The 19,370-nt window shown below is 44.9% G+C and overlaps 1 long non-coding RNA gene across 1 annotated transcript; it reads right to left on the reverse strand.

Annotated features, from left to right (window-relative positions):
* Positions 1–697: 697 nt before the first annotated feature.
* LOC116442048 lies at positions 698–11,073 on the reverse strand. The gene is made up of 4 exons (XR_004239359.1): positions 10,649–11,073; positions 9,007–9,181; positions 5,290–5,401; positions 698–1,241 (listed from the first exon to the last, which is right to left on the reverse strand). It is a non-coding gene; the product is annotated as an uncharacterized LOC116442048 (long non-coding RNA).
* Between the last annotated feature and the right edge of the window lie 8,297 nt (positions 11,074–19,370).

The raw sequence follows: 19,370 nt of genomic DNA on the forward strand, positions 1-19,370 counted from the left end.
ACAGTTTGCCTTTCCACGGGGAGAGAGACATTTTGGAGACAAAGTCAATATGGACATAAAGGAGATCCTCTTCTGGAAGAAAGTGTTCTGTGGAGAAAAATGAACTGCTAACTGGTAACTGATACTTTACTGGTTAAACTGGAATCAATCTTATGTGCTTCTGCTTCTGGTCTCATTGTTTCCACTGGATTTCATTGGGCTGAGCGTGGGAATCTCACTTCTGTTACCACACCCATAAAGATGATCCATGCTGAGAAGATGATGTCTTTGCTCCACTCACCGCATTTATGGTGAAGCTGTTCTTGTACCAGCATTTGTAGGGAGCAATGTGGGAAAAACAAACATGTCACTCTGACAGAGACAAGGGGATTGGATTAAACCAAGTGGATAGAGACTGGGTAATTAGGAGTTCAGCTAGAGCATCTCAGTTAGTTGGCATGAACCCCCTCCATCCTCTCCTGTCTCATCACATGTGACACAGATCCAAGAGCTCCTTGTATGTGGCTTGTCTGCACTTCATCCATGGAAAACATTGAGTAAGAGGTGATGTGAGCCAGCCTATGCTAAACCAGGTCAAAGCTGCTAACGGGGCGCAGAAACCATTATGGTAATTTCCCTGCTCCACCCATGAAGGACTACAGTATATATTTCTATAATAAGAGAAAAAAGTCATTAAATGGGATTCCAGCTGCAGATGTACTTGTTTGTCATAACAGAGGTCATTGACATGTATCTGAATCAAGGAAGATGACTAAGAATTTAAGAAATCTGGGCACGTATTATTTATGGAAAGAGAGGCTCAGCAAGGAGCTGTGTGGCAATTGCTGGGGGCGGAAGGACTCATGGTGTCTGGGTAATACTTTGTGTAACCTGTCTAGGAAGGGAGAAGTCATCTGATTCAAGGAGAAAAGTATACAGATAACTAAAACAACTGCAGGAGGTTGTTGCACGAAGGCTCCCAGGAAGGAATAGAATGGACATTAGGATGCATTTTGGGAAACATGAAAGTTCTGTAAAGCACTGAGCACTCACATGGGTCTGAAGTTTCTTTTAAAGGCTGTGTTCACCACAGCTGAGGGCAAAGTCCGGTAAACATATGAGGTATCATCCAAAATCCAGTAAAATGGCATAACCCCCCTCCCCTGCCATGATACACAGAGGCAGCAGAAGTAAGTGCAGACATCCAGGGCATCCAAGTCTGCTCCACCCTCAGCAGCAGGGAGGGGATCCAGGGGTCAGCCCTGAGAAAGAAGAGAAGCTCTGAAACACAAGGACCAGCAAAGGCTTGGAGAGCAAAATATCTCCTGTGTGCCTTGGACAGCAATCCCTGCAAGGGGTAGGTTAACAGCTCTTTTTCCTTCTACACCTTCCGGGTTTTAGGGTAGGACCCCTGTTTTTCAGACCTCTGTTTTCTCTCTTGCTCTTCCAGAGTGACCCCATCTCCCCTGGGTCCTCAGCTCTTCCCTCAGCCTTCAGCCTGCCATTGCCTCAGCCCCTGGCAGGAGTTCAGTGATAATATAAATCCAAATAGAATTTGGTGGATTTAAGCCCAGCCTGCCTATCACTGTGCTTCCCTACAAGCAGACATATCAATGTCATGGGAAAATTGAAAAGAAACTTAAAATACAAACCTGTTTGAGGAGAGCTAGTCCAGAACAAGTTTGAATCTGATCATACTTTATGGTTTAAATATAAATACCTTCAAGGGAAAAAAGAAAAGCCAATATACAAAAGAGATAATGTAATGGAAATAATGTTTCCCTGCCCAGGATAGAGCTGCCAGCCTGAGCCCTGGCTGGTGTTCACACAGAGCTACCTCACACCTACTGGGTGAGGATGAGGCCCCACAGCCACATTTTATTGACACATTGATGCAGTGCAAATAAAGTAGGTCTGGAGCTGTGGCTGCTACAGGCAAGAGGGAAGGAAATGAGCCAGCTATGATGTCTTTGTATACTTGCAGACTACAGGAATGTGTTTTGCTGGCCTAATGGTAATCTGGACTTTGAAATCCCGCTCATTCCCATTTCTCTCTCCCATGACACAAAATAATTCTTCAGGACTGTCTCTAACCCCCAAACTCCTTGGAGCTTGTTCTGTGCAATGTTACACCACTGGGGCTCCTCACAGTATTGTGTAATGCGGTGAGATCACAGACGAGCTCAGTCCTTGTGGCTTGCGCTATCTTGCCTGCCTGATGGTTAGCTGCACTTTAAAAACTAAAGAACCATTCCTGTAGGATTACAGCCGTAATTCTTAATAGCAACAGGAAACACAGACATGCAAGTGATCCAGACAAGCAAGAAATCCATTGATGTGGAGAAGTTTTCTGCTTATGTCTATAAGTTCATATGCTGTGGCCACAGTTTGGGAAATTCAGCCTTTATTTGTCTTACTGTGCTTTACAAACACATATGGATGGGTTAATTGTGGAGTCTGGTAGAGGGGCAAGGACAAGAGCAGTGTTTTCAGATGTGATATTTGGCTTCTAAATGTTAAATAGAAACCTGAGCAGTATTCATGGGTTTAACCTCTCAGCAGATGCACCATGATGCTTAATTTAAAGAGTCTTTGAGAATCAGGAACTACCATCCCATGGTGGGATTTTCCTCTGAAGTGAGTCATTGGCCTTTGTCAAACTCTCATGTTAAAAGGCTATTGACATGTGAGTCACAGAGACCAAGCACTCCAGCTTCCACGAGTTTGCCCTCCTTGAACAGTCAGGGGTTTTTTTGCAGCCTTTTTAATTACACAGAGACTCTGAAAAATACAGTCTGAAAATAAGCATGGCATGTTTTGCTGAACTGTATCCTGACCAGGAGGTCTGAGCAACAGAGATGAGACTCAAAGCTGTAGCCTTCGTGACTTATTTAGCTTTCTAACCACAATTAAAATCTCAGTGCATCATCACGTAACAAGTGAGTACACTCGATCAAAAATAAGGTTGTTTGGAAGCTTCAGACAGTGGTCTGATGGTTATCACAGAATCATAGAATTCTAGAATGGTTTGGGTTGACAGGGGCTTTAGAGATCATCCAGTTCCAACACTCCCACCATGGGCAGGAACAACTTCCACTATCCCAGGGTGCTCAAAAACCCATCCAAACTGGCCTTGAGCACTTCCAGGAATGTGGCATCCACAACTTCTCTTGGCAGCCTGTACATATTTTATAGGTATTTGTGTATGTTTTATTCACTAAAATTAAAAGAACTACAGTTTTAAAAGCTTATCATATGGATGTGTGAATACGCTGATGCAGGATGGGAAAAAAGAATACACAGCGTCATCACTAAGTATTATTTAGGTCCCCTGGGGAGTGTAAAATCTGTTCTGACTGAAGGGACAGGAGCACCAGGTTCCCAGCAGCATGCTGGCAGCTTATGGGGTCTTTTGGTCTCCTCCAGGATCAGCATTCACCCATCCTGCTGCTGTTTTCCTGATATCTATTACCTGTTCTTCACTGTTGACTACAAGCAGTTAATGGATAATGAAAATATGTTTTGGGAGAGATTTATACAACCACATTTTATCACTGGGTCATTTTCTGTTGGCTTGTGTGGCTATAAACTGGAGGGAATGGATGCCTTTAAAACAAGCCCTTTGGTCAGAGAGGATGAGCTGTGGTTACAAAATGTTATTCACTGTCTAGAACAGACTGGGAGGAGAAGATTGCAAATACCCAAGATCTTAAACATCTACACTTGGAAGTAAAACAATGACATTCAGTCACTCTAGGCCTGGTGTTGGCATTGGTAACTTGCCCTCAGATCATTCTCTGGGCTGTTTTTCTGCAGCAATGCCATCCCAGGCTGATTATAGACCAACCCCAAGACAGACAGAGGACAGGACTGTGCCTGTGGATCTAGCCTGAGGGCCACAAAATGAAGATTGACAAGAAACTAGTTTCCTGTTTGTTTGATTAAATACAACTACAAAATTAAGATAAAGCGTATCCATAGCCCACTGGAGGTGTGTTGTGACACACCACTGAATGTTTGTAAAATGATTTGGAAGTGAAAAACGCTGCAACAATGCAAAGCCGTGTTCTTATGAAAGACAGTTGATTGCTTCTTTTATAAGGCCACAAAGTCCAGAAAAGCAGAGTAGAAATCAGCATGTCTCCAGATGTCTGGCAGCAGTCCTATCCCTGGCAGCAGCTGCAGCTCTGACACAACCTGATACTGCAATCTTCTGGAGAGAAGAAGAAAGCTCTCTAGCACTCAGTGACTTCAGGATGCCCACTGAGTGTTGTTATTTATTCAGAGGGGTACTGCTACACCCCCCAAATCAGGAGTTCAGGTCTGAACTCAGCTGCCATCACAGTGACTGGTGTGGCTTGAGAAAAAACTCACCATCCCTTAATCACCAAATCTGCAGCATTTCTGACTAAAGGCCTGTGAGTGAATGCTTCTTCAAAGAAGCTGGCAATTGGTGTCCAGTGCATTTTGAAAACTGGCAAAACTCTACAATGGCAAAACAAGCACTGCTCTTGAATTTTCAGCAGCATTTGTGCTATGAGGATCAATGTTTGTATACATTTGTGAGTCTATTAGGACACAAGAGCATGAAATCTTGCAGGGGCAGGAATACACACAGCACCTGTCAGTAGTTCTCTTGAAGAAGGTTAAATCCTTAATTTCATTGAAAAACCTCTGTAGGATATACTGCCGTGGAGACTGATCACTCCAGAGCACAGTGTGAGCAGTTTATAGCTCTGTACTGAGAAATCTTGCTATGCAATGAGGTGCAAAATATTTTTCAATTCCCTCATTGCCAGTATCGAGTTGCCCACCATATTATTTGAAATATATTTCTTGACTGAAAGGTTATTGCGGGGATCTACTGGAAAAGCAGTGAGCCCCTGTGCACTGCTTGTTTGGCTTCTGAAGGGCTCTTGGTGGGCATCCTACCCAGTTTGCTATCACCTTCTGCTGCACCCCTTCAGCTGTGCTGGGGCAGAAGAGGATGTTTTTATTTTCAGTGGGGATGCTTTCAGTGATGCTGTGGATAAAGGGGTTTTAGTCAGTGGTGTGCTCACCCTCCCCTCCTGGGCAGGGCTGCGCCCTCTGCTCCAGGTGACACGGCTGTTCATGAGACAAAGGACTACACAGCCTGGTGTGAAGTCCTCAGTTTAACCCACAGTAGTGGAGTTATTATGGACAGGCATGGTTCAGCCACTGGGAACAGGAGTCAAGCAGCCTCTGTGCCAGGCCCAGCTCTGCTACCCTGTGGGACCAGCAGACCACAGGAAAAGGTACAGGGCAAAGAGTATAAAAGTCATCACCTACCCAAAGCCCTTCCCTTTACCGTAAATGCTGATTTAAATGCAGTTGCGGATTTAAACTTGCATTTCAGGATCATCACCAGCTTGTGCAGAACAAAATGCCTTCCCTTCCCATCCTGTAAGCAAGAAGCAAAATGACTTTTTAGGAAAGCTGTGTAATTCCTGCCTGAAATTAAAGTGCTGATTCTTTTTGGTTCCTCTAAGCTATTTTTTTACAGTTTCTTAAGCCACAGATGAGAAAAAAGCACAACAAAAATCCAATTAAGGAAAAGCCTTGGGAAAGAGAAAGTGCTTGTTGTTTAAACGTGAGCTGCAAAGGTAGCTAGGAAAGGTGGGTTAAATGCAGAGCCTAAATATCCAGGAGCCATAATTGTTATCTGAGCCTCTGCACCATTAGTGATGCAGCAATACTGGTTTGGGTTTTCCCCTCCACTCTCCAGGTTCGCATGTGAGCAGGTCTCCACAAGCTCCTCACTTACTGGTCTGATGAAAAATTGGTTTGAAAAATAAAACTCTGTTAGAAAAAGAAAGTGTGTGAACAGGCAAAGTAACGATCTTGGAGCTCTAGAAAAAAAATCCTGGCTCCAAATTATTCTACATGGGGAAAATTCATCAGGTGCCAAGAGGAAAAAAAAACAAAACTGAGAGCCTTGTTTTGATTTCCATCCATTCCAGCTGATCACTAGTCTCCAGGCTGAGTGTATCTTTTTAAAGAGAGCTTCTTATTCAGTGAGCCACAAGCAGTGACTGCAGGGAGAAGGCACAGCCTTGTTTTATGTAGGATGTTTCAGCTGCCAATGAAAAGATCTTCCTTCCCTGAATGTTGTAAAACCTACACCACCAAACTGTGCCATAAGTGATGTGCTTTGCAACAGGATTTCCTTGTACTCCACTAAACACAGACAACCTGAGACCCACTTACCTCACTCACCCATGGAAAAGGAAATGGGATGAAGAATTAGAAGAAGGAACAAGACAACAAATGCAAACACATTTGTCATTCGTTCCTCACCTGACTTTTGTACAGGCCCTTTCTCCTCTGTCTTTCTCTCCCTTTGACCTGTATGTTTAAAATCACTCTGGAGGGCTTCTGCCTTTTTCAGTTTGCTGGCCTTGGTGGAAGGAAAAATTCAGCTTTATTAATTTAAGCTACCTGGCAAAAGGCTTATTTTCTCAGATGGCTGCACAGATGCAAAAGGCCACAGACTGAACAGCGCTAATCCACTAGGTAAAATGAAGACAGAGTTTTATGGGCAAGAAGGAGTTTTTTGCAGAGTGACAGAATCTGCAGCTAGAAAAGACCAGAAGAAAATAAATCAACTCCCTCTACGGATTAAATTCTCCCAGTGGCACAAAAAGGGAGCACAGCTGTACTAAGGTCCTGGGTGTATATTTGGTTAATTAGATATTTTTCCTCCTTCCCAACCAGGATAGCTTTGTTTTATGTCTGCACCTCTCTCCGGTTTAGCCAGTCCCAACATGTTGGAAATGCTTGTTCCATGCTGCTCAAAGGCACAGGGATTCCTGTCTTTGGCAGGGAAAACAGGGAAAGCTGTGTGTGTAAACATATATATACACATATATATCACCTCTTCTGGAAGCTATGAGCACTGACAGCTCCTAGTTCAAACTGAAGTAGCTCAGGTATATGCAGGGATCTGTTTGTATATATTATTCAAGTAAGTATGTGTGTAGATAAATACAAAAAAATGCACAAATGGCTGCATACTCCAAGCAATATATTTCCATATGAACTCATTTATCTTGAGAGGCAGGCAAGGAGCAGTTTCTGGAGCAGCTTTCTGCTGGAAAGACTGAGAGTGATCTCCTTTTGGTCATTTAATGAGTGGTGGGGTCAGATTGAGATCTCTGAGGCTTTCAACACTTAGCCTTCTTTCTCCAACTTATTTGTCTTTCTTTCTCATATTATGCAAGAGATGAGACGCTCTGATAAAATCTCTTCTTGTGGGAGAACATGACTCAGTTTTCACAAGTGGGTACCCCATGAAACATAGCCATCATCCCCTTGCAAGTCTTCATATAACCAAAATAATATCAGAAGTGGAGGCAGGAGAGAAGCAGGGTCAGAGGAGTGAAGTGGAGGAGGAAGTCATAAACTTCCTTCTGTATTATTTGCACCCAGCTCCTACAGCTTCTGAATCACAACTATGTGAACAAATAACTCACAGTCATCTGCAGGAGATCACCACAATTGTAATCATCACCCTTTTTACTCCAGAATTTTCAAGGTTCAAGTATTAGTGGCATAATATATTTGTACACATCCAACTTACACCTCTATTATGGTGGGGGGGTGTCTCATTCCTCTAATCTCATTCAACTGTAGAACTTCTATTGAATGTGTCTGGGAAGAAAATCTAATGGAATAAACCAGATCTATATCCACCAAGGGAGACAAAAACTCAAAAATTCATTGTTTCCTCAGACCCAGGAGTGGATATACCTAATTCAACCACAAATTGCTGAGCTGAGCAGGGTTCATGGCACAGCCAGGAAGAATAATTCCTTCCCGTGCAGGAATTACCATGTTAAACTCCCTGACCTGGGTTATACAGGAGGTCAGATTAGATTATCACTGTCCAAAATTCTGCTCCCAGAAACCAGCTTCCAGTGCCCATCTGGCTGCAATCCCAGGTAAACATGAGGAAAGGAAAAAAGCAAGCATGTGGTCAGGGTATCTCATTTCTGTGTGCTGTGGTGGAGGGCTCTCACTGCTGTCGGTAAGAAGGCAGCAGACCTTCCTGAAAACAAGAAAAACTTTAACAGATGCCAGGGGGGAAATTTTAGGGTCATCAGTGGCCAACATAGAGCCCTCCCAGCATGGCCTTGTGTGCATGCAGGCAGTCCCTGCTGCTGATTCAGGACTCCCAGATGCCCTGAAATTGGTAAAATACAGAGAAACTCCCCTGTGGCACAGTGAGTCGCAGAGGTACAAACCATTGCAAAGGGCAATGCTGCCAGTTTGTTCCATCCATTCCAGGACTCTCCTCTGGGCCATTGCATCCCTGCTGGAGAAAGGGATGCCACCACTCAATAACCACTTCTGCCCATACGAGCCCCAGTGAGAGACCAAACAAACTCTGCTGCCTGTCTTCTCTCCACTGCAGCAGCCAGCCCGCAGAACACAGACCTGGAATGGTGTATTCTCATGCCATGGATAGCCACAGTCATGCCAGCCCCATACATCTGAAGGCCACAATATGACTGGGGAGGAAGCAGCTCTCTCCAGTCAGCCTAAGCAGCAGACCTTTATTTCTCAGAGTTGCATGAACATTTCTCAGTAGCTGCTCACCTGCCAACAGAGGCAGCAGAGCCTGTTTCCCTGGTTTGTTGGTGCTCACTTCCAGCTCACACTTATCCCTAAAGCTCCGGGATCCCTTTTTAGCACCTCCTGTGTGAAATGCTTAGGCAGATGGTACCAGCAAGGCTTAAGCTTTCTTTTGAGGTGCCATGAAATCACCTGCCCATCCCTGATTACCAAACACTGGCCTCCATCCACTTGTCCTTTCCCCACCCCTGGGCGGCTGGTGAGCCCAGAGCTGGTCTGTGACTAACGGCAGCATGAGCAAGCGAGGAGGCCATCAGCCATCTAAATCAGCTGAATCAGAAGGACCAGCGGAAAGGAAAAAAAAAAGCTGTGTGAACAAGCACTAACCGCTTACAAGCTGCAGCATGAACATCAGGCACATTAGTGACTCACGGGTGAAATGCGTGACAGCGACTTCGGTGAGTGCTGGGAAGGGCTTCGCGCTTGGGCGGTGGGAGCGGAGGGTGTGCGGTGGAGACACAGCCCGGCCAGCCAAGTGTTTCCCACGCACATTCCTCTACTCCATGCACTATGAAATTCGGTCAGAAGATAAAGCAGAAAGAAATTCCTAGGAGGAAAGCGAAACAGAAAAACAAAACAGCATGGTAATTTCTTGCTTGTGAAGAGCGGTATTTCCATGTGCGGGCTTGCTCCACCCGCAATTTTACATGTGTACAGTGATTTCTGATACATGCCTCTGGTAAGAAGCTTGATCTGTCTCAGGAAAATCCCTTTCTTGTTAATTTATTATTTGATATATATGTAAAAGAGCATACAATATAGCCTCAATCTACAGAGACTCATGCCTTCAGGGCTGTGGGTAAAGGAAAGAGTACACAAGAGATAAAGCATAGAGCAAACTAAGCTAACAGCTGAGCACCCTGGGTTCAGAGCAGCCCCTGGTGTTATTTTTGTCATGATTACCAGCACTGTGGTAGCATCCACAGCAGTGCATGGTGCTGTAGTTACACACGGCAGGTACCTGCCAGTGAGCATCCCTCAGCAGTGCGACCCTGATGCTGGACAAACAGAAAAAATCCACCCTGAGGATTTTCAGGGTAACGGGAGACAGACCCTTCAGTGGTGCTGAACTGGGTAAATTTTGAACTGGAAATATTCAAGGTTAGGTTGAATTGGGCTTTCAGCAAGCTGCTGTAGTGAAAGGTGTCCCTGCCCATGGCAAGACACCTGGAATTGAATGATCTTTAAGGTTCCTCCCAACCCAAACAGTTCTGTGATTCTATGGTTCTAGAAGTCCCTCTATGAGTCCCTGCATCTGAACCCTTTGCAGCAGAAGAGCATTTCTGAAGGAGTGCTGCCTGTCTAAGGGCCCATACGCTCCAGACCTCACCTCAGAAGGCATCCATGCATGATGGGTAAATAGGTGAAAAAAACGCTACTCTGTAATGAGGAAGCAGTGACCTCACAGCCTGCTGTGTGCTCCCCATGGAATTTCAGTCAGCTGCACTGACATGCAGGAACCTGCCAGGACACCGACCCCACACCCAGCCCCGGGGTGCTCCATGCCCTGTAACATCGGAGCAGAGCTCGAGGCCGAGCCAAACTGAGATTACAAAAGAGACCTGAGGTGCAAAGAAACCCCAAAATACTACAGCAGCATGGCAAATAGCGGCCCAGAGTGCCCCAGCCAAATCACTCACTAGGTGTTGATGCAGCCAAAAAGCACTGGAGGCAGCAGCCTGGAAGAGCCCCCCAGCCCAGCTCCTGCAGGGGAGGCTCAGTCCCTGTCTCAGCATTCCGGAGCAGGCCCTGCTGCCAGTGCCGGCACACGGGGTGAGCTCTCCATGCAGCCAGCTGTGATTGCAACACAATGACTTGCAGTGTATTAAATTAAGCAAGCAGTTAAATCATTTTCCAGATCAGGTCCTAACATGAGACAAGATGCAAAGACAGTTTAATAGAGGAAGCGAAGGGGGCGGAGGAGAAAGGGAGGAGCACTCCAGACGTGCTGTAAAATAAACCTACAGCGCACCCATTTTGATGGCTCCCGATCTGGGTGTTTTTTCAGACATACCTGGTAATGGGAGGTAAATGCCAGAAGCCCAGGGATAGTGAGAGCCCACCACAAGCCCACAGGATGACCCATCTCCTGTGTGGTTCACACATGTGCAGCCTCTGTTCCCCTCAGTGCATGGTGTGCAGCAGTGCCTCGTGGTTGCAGGGCTCCACGGGTTTTGTGTTGTGTGGGCACAACCCAACCCGAAAGCCCAAGTGTGCAGGGCTATGTTGATGGCAGAGACTGCCAAGGCAAGTCCATGGTGCCGGCGGCTCCCTGCTCTCCTTGCCGCCTGCCTGCAAAATTTTCCAGCAGTTCAGCACATCTTTCGTTGTTTACTCTGCTGACCTTTGTACAAAAAGCAACCTCTGTCTTTTGCAGTGAAGAGGACATTTGCAAAGAGCTGACAGGTATTCACTGGCTCCTGGAGCAACTTTGTGTGCTAACAGAGTGTTAAACAGCCTTGGGCATCCCTTGTGCCTGTGAGTGACTGGCTCCAAATAATCTTGTTGTGGATGTGTGAGTTTTAGTTCTCACTATCTCATGTGAGAGATGCCCTGGAGGGGCTGTAGGACGTACAACAGCCTTTCACAGACCCTTTTGTTAGGTATTAATGAGTTACCATGACCGTGGCTTCCAGGTCTCCATTCAATTCACACCGGTTCCTCTCAGGCAGTCTAATTTGTACACCTCCACCACTATTAGAGCAGCTGGCCACTTCTCTATCACAAATATACACTTGTTTTTATAGCAAAGAGATCGAGCCTACTTCCATCCTAGTATGAAATGAAAAGTACCCACTGTTCTTCTTTTCTCAGTCTTGCCTCTGGCCTCTCCACCATCATTATATGGCAACAAGGACCTAGCTTCAGTCCTCTGAAATGTCTTTTGCATCCCAAGAATGTGCTTTTCTAATTATGCCCTTCCCTCCCACCCCCAAAAGATTATCTTTTTTTTTAGTTGTGAGTTAGAGTGAGGCCCTGGGACAGATGGGCAGAAGCACACTGGGATGGGGCAAGGCTCCTCCTTTCTTTAATTTTCATGGGGCAGAGGACATCTACAGTCCTAGCCTGGCCCCAGACTTAACAGCACAAACAAGATGGGTGGAGAGCGTGGCTAACACCTGCTGCAACCCTACCATGTTGGGCAGGTGTTGGAGAGGCTTGGGAGGCCAGACACCCTCTCCACGATGGAATGGGGTTACAAGATCCCATGTCAAATGAAGCTGTGGCTAATGCAAGCTGTATCTGGGGCTGCTGTAATGAAACTGCACTGAGCACTGAGCTCCTGGTGCCACTGAAGCACTCTGCCTTCCCCAAACTTCCTGGGAAGTGTTTTGAACTTTATTTTTAAAAGTGCAATTAATCACGGACCAGAGCTTGAAATGAGTCCAAGTGCAATAAAAGCAGCTGAGCAGAGCCTGCTCAGCCCAGTGAGCATTGTTCACCATGGCCTGACTTCAGGCATCAGGAAACTTCCAGATGTGTTAACTTTGCTGCTCCTGGCTCCTGCAGGAATCTTAACTGCTTCCATCTGTATGGGGGAAAGGCTTCGGAAAAGCAGCTCTCCCTCTCCTTTTACTTACATTCCTCCAAGCAGCAAGAGTTATTATCCCACAGCCTCTGCAATTTCTGCTGGCTTCACCCTCATTGATTGAATACTGCACCCTGCAAAGCTGCCATTCCTTGCTGCTCCCATCCCTTGGCAGGGAACTTCCTGACGGAGCCCCTCCATTGGGCGAGGACAGGCGCCTCCATCTGCTCCTGTTCTGCATGTGGTTTACAATAAGCTACAGGAAGGCATTTTCTCACGCTATTAAGTTTTCACTAGATGCGGAGGGGGATCAGGAATGCCTTGGATGGCGTAAAAATTCCCTTCTTGGTTTGGTTATTAGGATCTAGCGGCAGCAGCAGGCAAAATTATAGCCTGCATGAAATCTGAGTCTGCTGCTCTGCCATGGGTGAGGGGTGCACCCCATCCCTGTTCCAGGTACACTCAGAATCTCCTGGGCAGCCCCAGAGCCTCTTCAGTTCCTCCTCAGGCCTCCAGACATAGGACTAATTTGTACCTGTGCAAGCTCCCTGTTTATGCCCACAGTCTAGGGGTAAGGCAGCTTTTTGGCTAAAAGTCCCCAAACCAGCACTTCCAGCTTAGTCGCTGCCCTGGGAAAGTTGTCCTTCACTCAGTGTGTTGTTTTCTTTCCAAGAAGAGGTTGCTTTTTGCTGCGTGTTTATCACCTTTTCCTCTTTCCCAAAGACTTTCAAGTAACAGCCCCGTGCACAAGCTCTGTAGATGCTCCTAAGCATCCCAGCCACATTTAGCACTTATGAAGCACTCCGTGCTCTGTGAAGCATCGAAAGTGTATCCCAAATGTAAATTAATTGATTTTTTCACTCTCAGAGGATGGAGGTGAGCAGGGCTGCACTCCTTTTGCAGATGAGGAGGCTGACGCAGGAGAGGTCCGCGGCTTTGCACAGGGCCACACAAGGGGTGAGTGGCGCAGTTAGATCAGAAGTCTCTGGCTCTTAAACTGTGCTCAAACCACCAAATGTCAGGGCAGAGGAAAATGGGAAGGACTAGGTCCAAACCAGAAGTGAGCAGTGCCCAGGACTATAAATAATTTCATCTGACACAGCTTTTGTGAAGCTTGTGTAAAATGCAGAAAAGGCTGGGGTTGTCCTGGGGTTTATGACTGTGTTTCTTTCCAAAACCCTGCAGATCACTCAGCCCCCCAGTACCCAGATGAGTCCTGGAAATGAAAACCCAGTGAAGCAGTTTGTGACCACAGAGACCTTGTCTGTGGCCAGGGCTTTGGGTGCTATCACAACAAAACCAGTAACAAAGTACAGCTGCTCAAAAGCAAACCTACACACGAGGCCTTGGAGCAGTGGGTGAGAAACAAGGAGGAGCAGGGGAGAGAGGAAGGGAGATGCTTGACAAGAGGAGCTCTGGTGATCCAGGATCTCTGGGGAAAGCTAAAATGCAGTCCTGTTTACCTGCCTGGTAGCAGTATAGCTGGATGTGTTTGCATCCAAATACAGAGTGGAAGTTACGTGTTCAGAGATGTAACTCTTCCTGCCCTGTGCTCCTGGCCGGGAATAACCCAAATGCCCTGCTGTTTGGAGAAGGGGGAACATGACTCAGCATGGAGGAGCTGCAGTCATCCTGCCAGCATGCCAGATCTGCTGTCCTCAGGCTGTGCATGCCCCAGGGCCACATCTTCTGAGAGGAGAGATGTTTTCATAGACACTGTGCCAGAGCAGAGGCAGGATGCAGAGACATACAAGTTACTCATCCTGGCTTAAACCCCACAGGATGTCTCAAGTGACTGAAGTGTAGGCTGAAATAAAGTCTTAAACTATCAGCGTGTGGATTTTGGCAATAAGTCAGTGTCCGCAGGGAGGGCCAACATGAGATGACCAAGCAGATAACCCCAAATGACAGCAGAAAAAGCTGCCAGATGGAGCTGTCCGCTCCCAAGGGATTTTGGCATCACTAGTGGCAGTCGATGCCCAGGCTCTATTATGGCAATATCAGAGCAGAGAAATTGTGGTCACAGGGGGAACAATGCCTATTTTTTGTTCATCTGTGCTAGATAGTTTTTTTAGCTGTTTATAAAATTTCGAAATCAAGAGGTTTCTGTCTTCTCCATTTTTCTGCCAGTGCAGCTTCTGTTTCTGAGAACAGTCCCCAGATGGAGAGCACTGGAAATGAGATGTGAAATGAGAATTCAGATTTCACACTAGAATCAGAAATTAGGAAGGACAGTTAGCTCACCCTCTCCACTTTCTATGCAGGAGAAATTCATTCCCTCAAATTTTCAATGCTTTCAGTGTTATTTGCTTAATCTGATGGAACAGATCTTTTATTAGGAAATTAAAATGTTGTAGCATGATTCATCAGGAAGCAGATAAAATATATTTAAGGAACCACATTGTATTATGATATGTCTAAACATGTATAATAAATTAAGCATTTCCATATCCAATTTATACAGAAGATTGGAAGAGATTTATTGGATCAGATGTTCCAATGCATGTTAATTTTGGGTGTAATAACAGAAATGCAAAGCAAACTGGAAGACAACACCTATGACAGTTGTGACATAGTGGAAATAATTCAACACCACCCATTAAAGCTGAACGAAGGGAAAGGAAACTGAGAAGTCAGGAAGATGATACTGCAGAAGAAGAGAATGAGCTGTTGGTCCTTCAGAATCAGACACGGTTTCTGTCTTTGCCATTTCTTAGCTCATTACCCCTAAAACAGGCTCCAGCTGTAGTGCATTGACTTAGCAGAGTCAGCCATCCTATTTCACAACTACCTTTTCATCAAGTCTCACTAGAAACAAAATCAAAACCACTTGTGATAGCTCTGTTAACTGCCAGCAATCTGCTGACTGGATTTGGAAGCCATCACCCCCAAACACCTTCCCAGTTGTAAGGTTTTCCTCACTCATTTGCCCTTTTTCTTGGATTCTTGCTCTGTTTTCACCTCTATATCCAACAGTATCACAGACAGCAGCTCCTCCGTAGTTGCACAGACTGCGGTCCCAAAGGAGCTCACTAACATCTGTGTAGAGTAGGCAGGATTATGATGTTTTGAATGCTTTCTAGTGCTGGTTTTATTTACAGTGCTCCTCGTCTCAAGGACTGCTTGTGATTTTTTGTGACTGATAGTGGTACAGATGTTGCACTGGAGCTGCGATGGCAGCTGGAGCGCACAACGTGAGAACTGAAATTCTGTTTAAAGCTTCTGCAGTAATCTAGGAAAATAATATTCATTTGCCTCCCATTCCATTCAAATACACATGTGTGGACACAGTGGGCAGGTGGCAGCCTGTACAACATTTATTTCTGCAGCGCTCTGAGATACTTTACAGAGATTTTCTTTAGGATCCACATCGAATGGTGTTTGCTATACTAAACTTGCTCAGCTGGCCTGATTCACTCTGGTCAGATGTGTAAGGGTATGTTTGAAACTTTTTTTCATGGAAAAAAAAAGTAAATAATAAAAGAAAAGCACATCCTATTGTATTGCTGCATCCTGCAAATGTCTGTGCTCTTCACCAGAGTGTGCAGATCTGTGGATCTGCCTGTGGATGTCATTTCCAAGCATGTTTGCTGTTGAAATGATCAGCATCTGATCCCTTCCTATACAGATACAGAAGTCTGGTTCCCATGATCTTTTTAGAAGTGGGAGGGAAATAAAAATGTGCCCCAAACATCACAGTGTGTTGTATAAAGGCACCTATGGCCAAGCTTCAGGGGCCCTCTCTGCCTGCATGGGTTCAAACCAAATGACATGCATAAAAATTCTGGACCTCATTCTCTCTAGGTACTAAAACCACAAAACCTGGGTCCAAGCTTAGAAAGTCTTTTGTTACCTCTGTTCCACAGGATGGTTCCTATGTATTATTGAGCAATCCAGTTGCTTAGGAAGCCTAACAAAGTGCTAGAGCCCCACAGCCCTGAGGTACCTGAGCAGAGGGTCCTCCATCTGCTTGGCCACTCCCTGCTGTGAGATGACAGGCACTGTGCTATTGCCTAAGCTCGTTTTCATTAAGGTCTGTCATCAGTGTGTATTTGTTTGCCCAAACCAGCAGGGTTCTCAGGCTACACCTAATTCACTCAGGCTGCACCAAGGTTTCATGGCATCATTCTCCAGTAAATGTGAGGGGATGCTGGTGGAGTAGGAGCTCCTTTTGCTTAGAGACCTTGAGAAACCCAAAGGTAATATAGGGTGATGAGTGCTGAGGATCCAGACAGGAGTTAAAAAGAGCTTACCTCCATAACATAGGGCTCTACTGTTATAACAAAAATAAATACTAACAGCAGCCAGAATAAAAGCTGCAACTAGGACAAAACTGTTGATTCATGGCAACATGCTCAGAATACGTAAATGTTTATATACACACACATAAGCACACTCTTGAGCCTGCAGGTACCAAAGTTGCATAGATAAATATCCAGATAGTTGTCACATGCATTTTACTTCTGTAGCTCTTCCCTCTCAAGGATCTCAGGGACCTTTGTAGACATCCATGAACAGCTGAAGCAAATAAGTATTGAAGATGCAGCTCCAGAGAGGAAATCCTGACCCTGCTCTGAGTGGGGATGTTGAACCAGATGGTCTCCAGACATCACTTCCATCTCCAGTGGTTCTGTGGAACAGCCTGCAACAACATGGGAAATCTGGGTTAGGATCAGATCCCTTGAGTCAACTTTGAGCCAGTGTTGCCTTGTAATTGTAAAGGGAAAGAATTGCAGCCAGGCTTCATCACAACAGAGCATTTCTGCTCACAGCAGAGCATTTCCACCTGGAAGTGGCCAGGTACAACAGCAACCTGTGGCCTTCCTTAGCTCAGTATTGGGTAAGATCTGGGATGAGAGTTACATGGCTGAACCTGTCTCAGGAACAAATGATGCTGAGCACACCATTCATCAGACCACTTCTTAGGACGTGGATGGATGGAAGAAATGCTTCCCTTTTAAGAGTGCTAATGTCAGCGATTTCATGCTGATCCCATCTACTACCTTCTAAGGAAGCTGGACTTTGATGATCTTTGAGGGGTCCTTTTAATTCACAATATTGTATGATTCCAAGTAAAACTTCATCTTTTTTCAAAGTCTTAGAAAAATTATTCTCAACAAGGCAACGTCCCTTCTTTGGATGGGTGTTTCCAGGATCCCAGGCATTGACTTGATTCTAGTTGAATCCATGGGAAAAAACGAACACATTAATTCAAAAGGACTCGAGTTAGGTTGGTACATGGAAAATTCCACCATGTAGCTTTTAGTGAATAATGACTCTAGTTAATAATAAATTTTCTCTTGGTGCCATGGTGTACTTGGGTTAAATGATCGCTACTGGTTACAGTAACAGTCATAACAGAGGGATGTTCAGTGCTAGGCCAAGTGGCACTGGATCTATTTTTCCTCTGTTCCCCAAATGGCAGTGCACAAATCCCTTGCACACAGGGACAGACAGACATTAATATGCATGTAGCCCAAAATTACTTGAGCCCATCACCCTCCAAGCAGCACTGGTGCATGTTATTGCATGAAATTATTTATGTTCTCCATTTTGTCTCCTGTGTTGTCCTTTTTCAGGGCTTCTTCACTGCAGCTTCTTTTCCTTTGCACATTGTATACGTTGTTTGGATAAGATATTCAGATTTGGATATCTTAGTCAGCTTTAATGGTATTTAGCTCCACAAGACCCTCTGGTGAGGCAAACCAAGCTGCTTGCCTTAGTGGTTTAGTTTATCCCTGTCATAAAACTTAAGCCTGGTGTGAGGGGGTGTGGGGTTCGTAATGGGACAAGACAGTTGGGAAGATGCAGAGTGGGAGAGGCTGAGAATATTTCATTCACCATTCATGGGGAAAAAAGGTCACTGAGAGTAAGCCATAAAGTGAATGAATTGCCCAGGCAAGATATACAGACACCAGAGGTCGTACATTAAGTATGACACTTTTTATGAAACTAATTTAATGGGGGGTTCTGTATATCCTAAATTTTATTTTTCTTCTGACACGGGAAAATTCCCTTAGGCTACTAACATCAGCTGTTCTCTGTTATGCTGCCATCTGTTATGTAAAATAACTAGAATTCCTTTTTTCTCCTTCCCCAGTGGCTTTCCTGTTTTTCAGCTTTGGTCAGTTTTGTCTTATTGGCTTTCTTTTATGATGCAAAGTAGCCTTTTACTTGTTAAATAAATAAAATATTGTAAAATAGACTTAAATTATAAAATGCAGCAATTTTCTTTACATTAGTCATTTGAGAAATACATGTTGCTTTCCTTTCTAGTTGCTGACTTAAACCACAATACATTCCAATGTGTATGGGACATTTATGCTGGAAGTTGAGGCAAATCCACTCTGGTGGTAAGGTGGTGTGCAAATCCAGATTCAGATTTTTAAACTTTTTTAAAATGTAAATGTTATTGAATTAAGGGTTTGGATTTAGAATTCTCATTCATTTAAGATCCAATACTCAAATTAGTGGGCCAGGAACTGAATATATGTAATATTTTACTGCCAGTCCTTAACAGGGTGCACCATAGATGGCATTGAAGTCTTTGGCGTCTTCTTAGGTTGATATGGACTTTGGAAATATGTGGAAAATGCTGTAAAACAGACTGCACAGTTGTGTTGTTATTTTAACTCTTTTCTTAAAACTATAACTGTTCATTATTTTTTTCTGGTGACCCTCAGACAATTTTTAGGGCAAGCCCTCTGCATATCTTCCTGTGTAGCCTATACGTTCACTTTCTCTAAAACTGAAGAAATAATCACTGTGCATGTAGAAAATTTGGATTCTTTCTGACCAAAGGGGTTTTACAGAAAAATTACTCTTCTGCAGGTTTTCAGATGACTGTAGTAAACCCTGTGTTCAACAGTCTGTACTGCCCTCAGAAGACAGCAGATGTTGTGATGCAATGTCTACCCCCCCACCTCCCCTTTCCCCTGGGAGTCTGTGCAGCTCCCTCTGTTCCCTCAGCTGGTGGAAATGAGCTTGGAGTCTGCAAACTCTCTGCATCACCAAGGTCTTTATAAATGTTTTTACTTTACAAATGTAAGGGATGGTGTTTTCTCTATGTTAACCTCAATTTTGAGCTAGATTTCCAAGAAGAGGGGAAATATGATGGCGTGGGACCAGCCACAGGAAATTACTGATCCTCTGCAGTTATAAGAGGGACAAGAGAAAAGGTGTCCGCTGCCTGGTGCAAAATAGCTCT

This window comes from Corvus moneduloides, chromosome 3, assembly GCF_009650955.1.
Source record: "Corvus moneduloides isolate bCorMon1 chromosome 3, bCorMon1.pri, whole genome shotgun sequence".
In the NCBI taxonomy this organism is placed as follows: domain Eukaryota; kingdom Metazoa; phylum Chordata; class Aves; order Passeriformes; family Corvidae; genus Corvus; species Corvus moneduloides.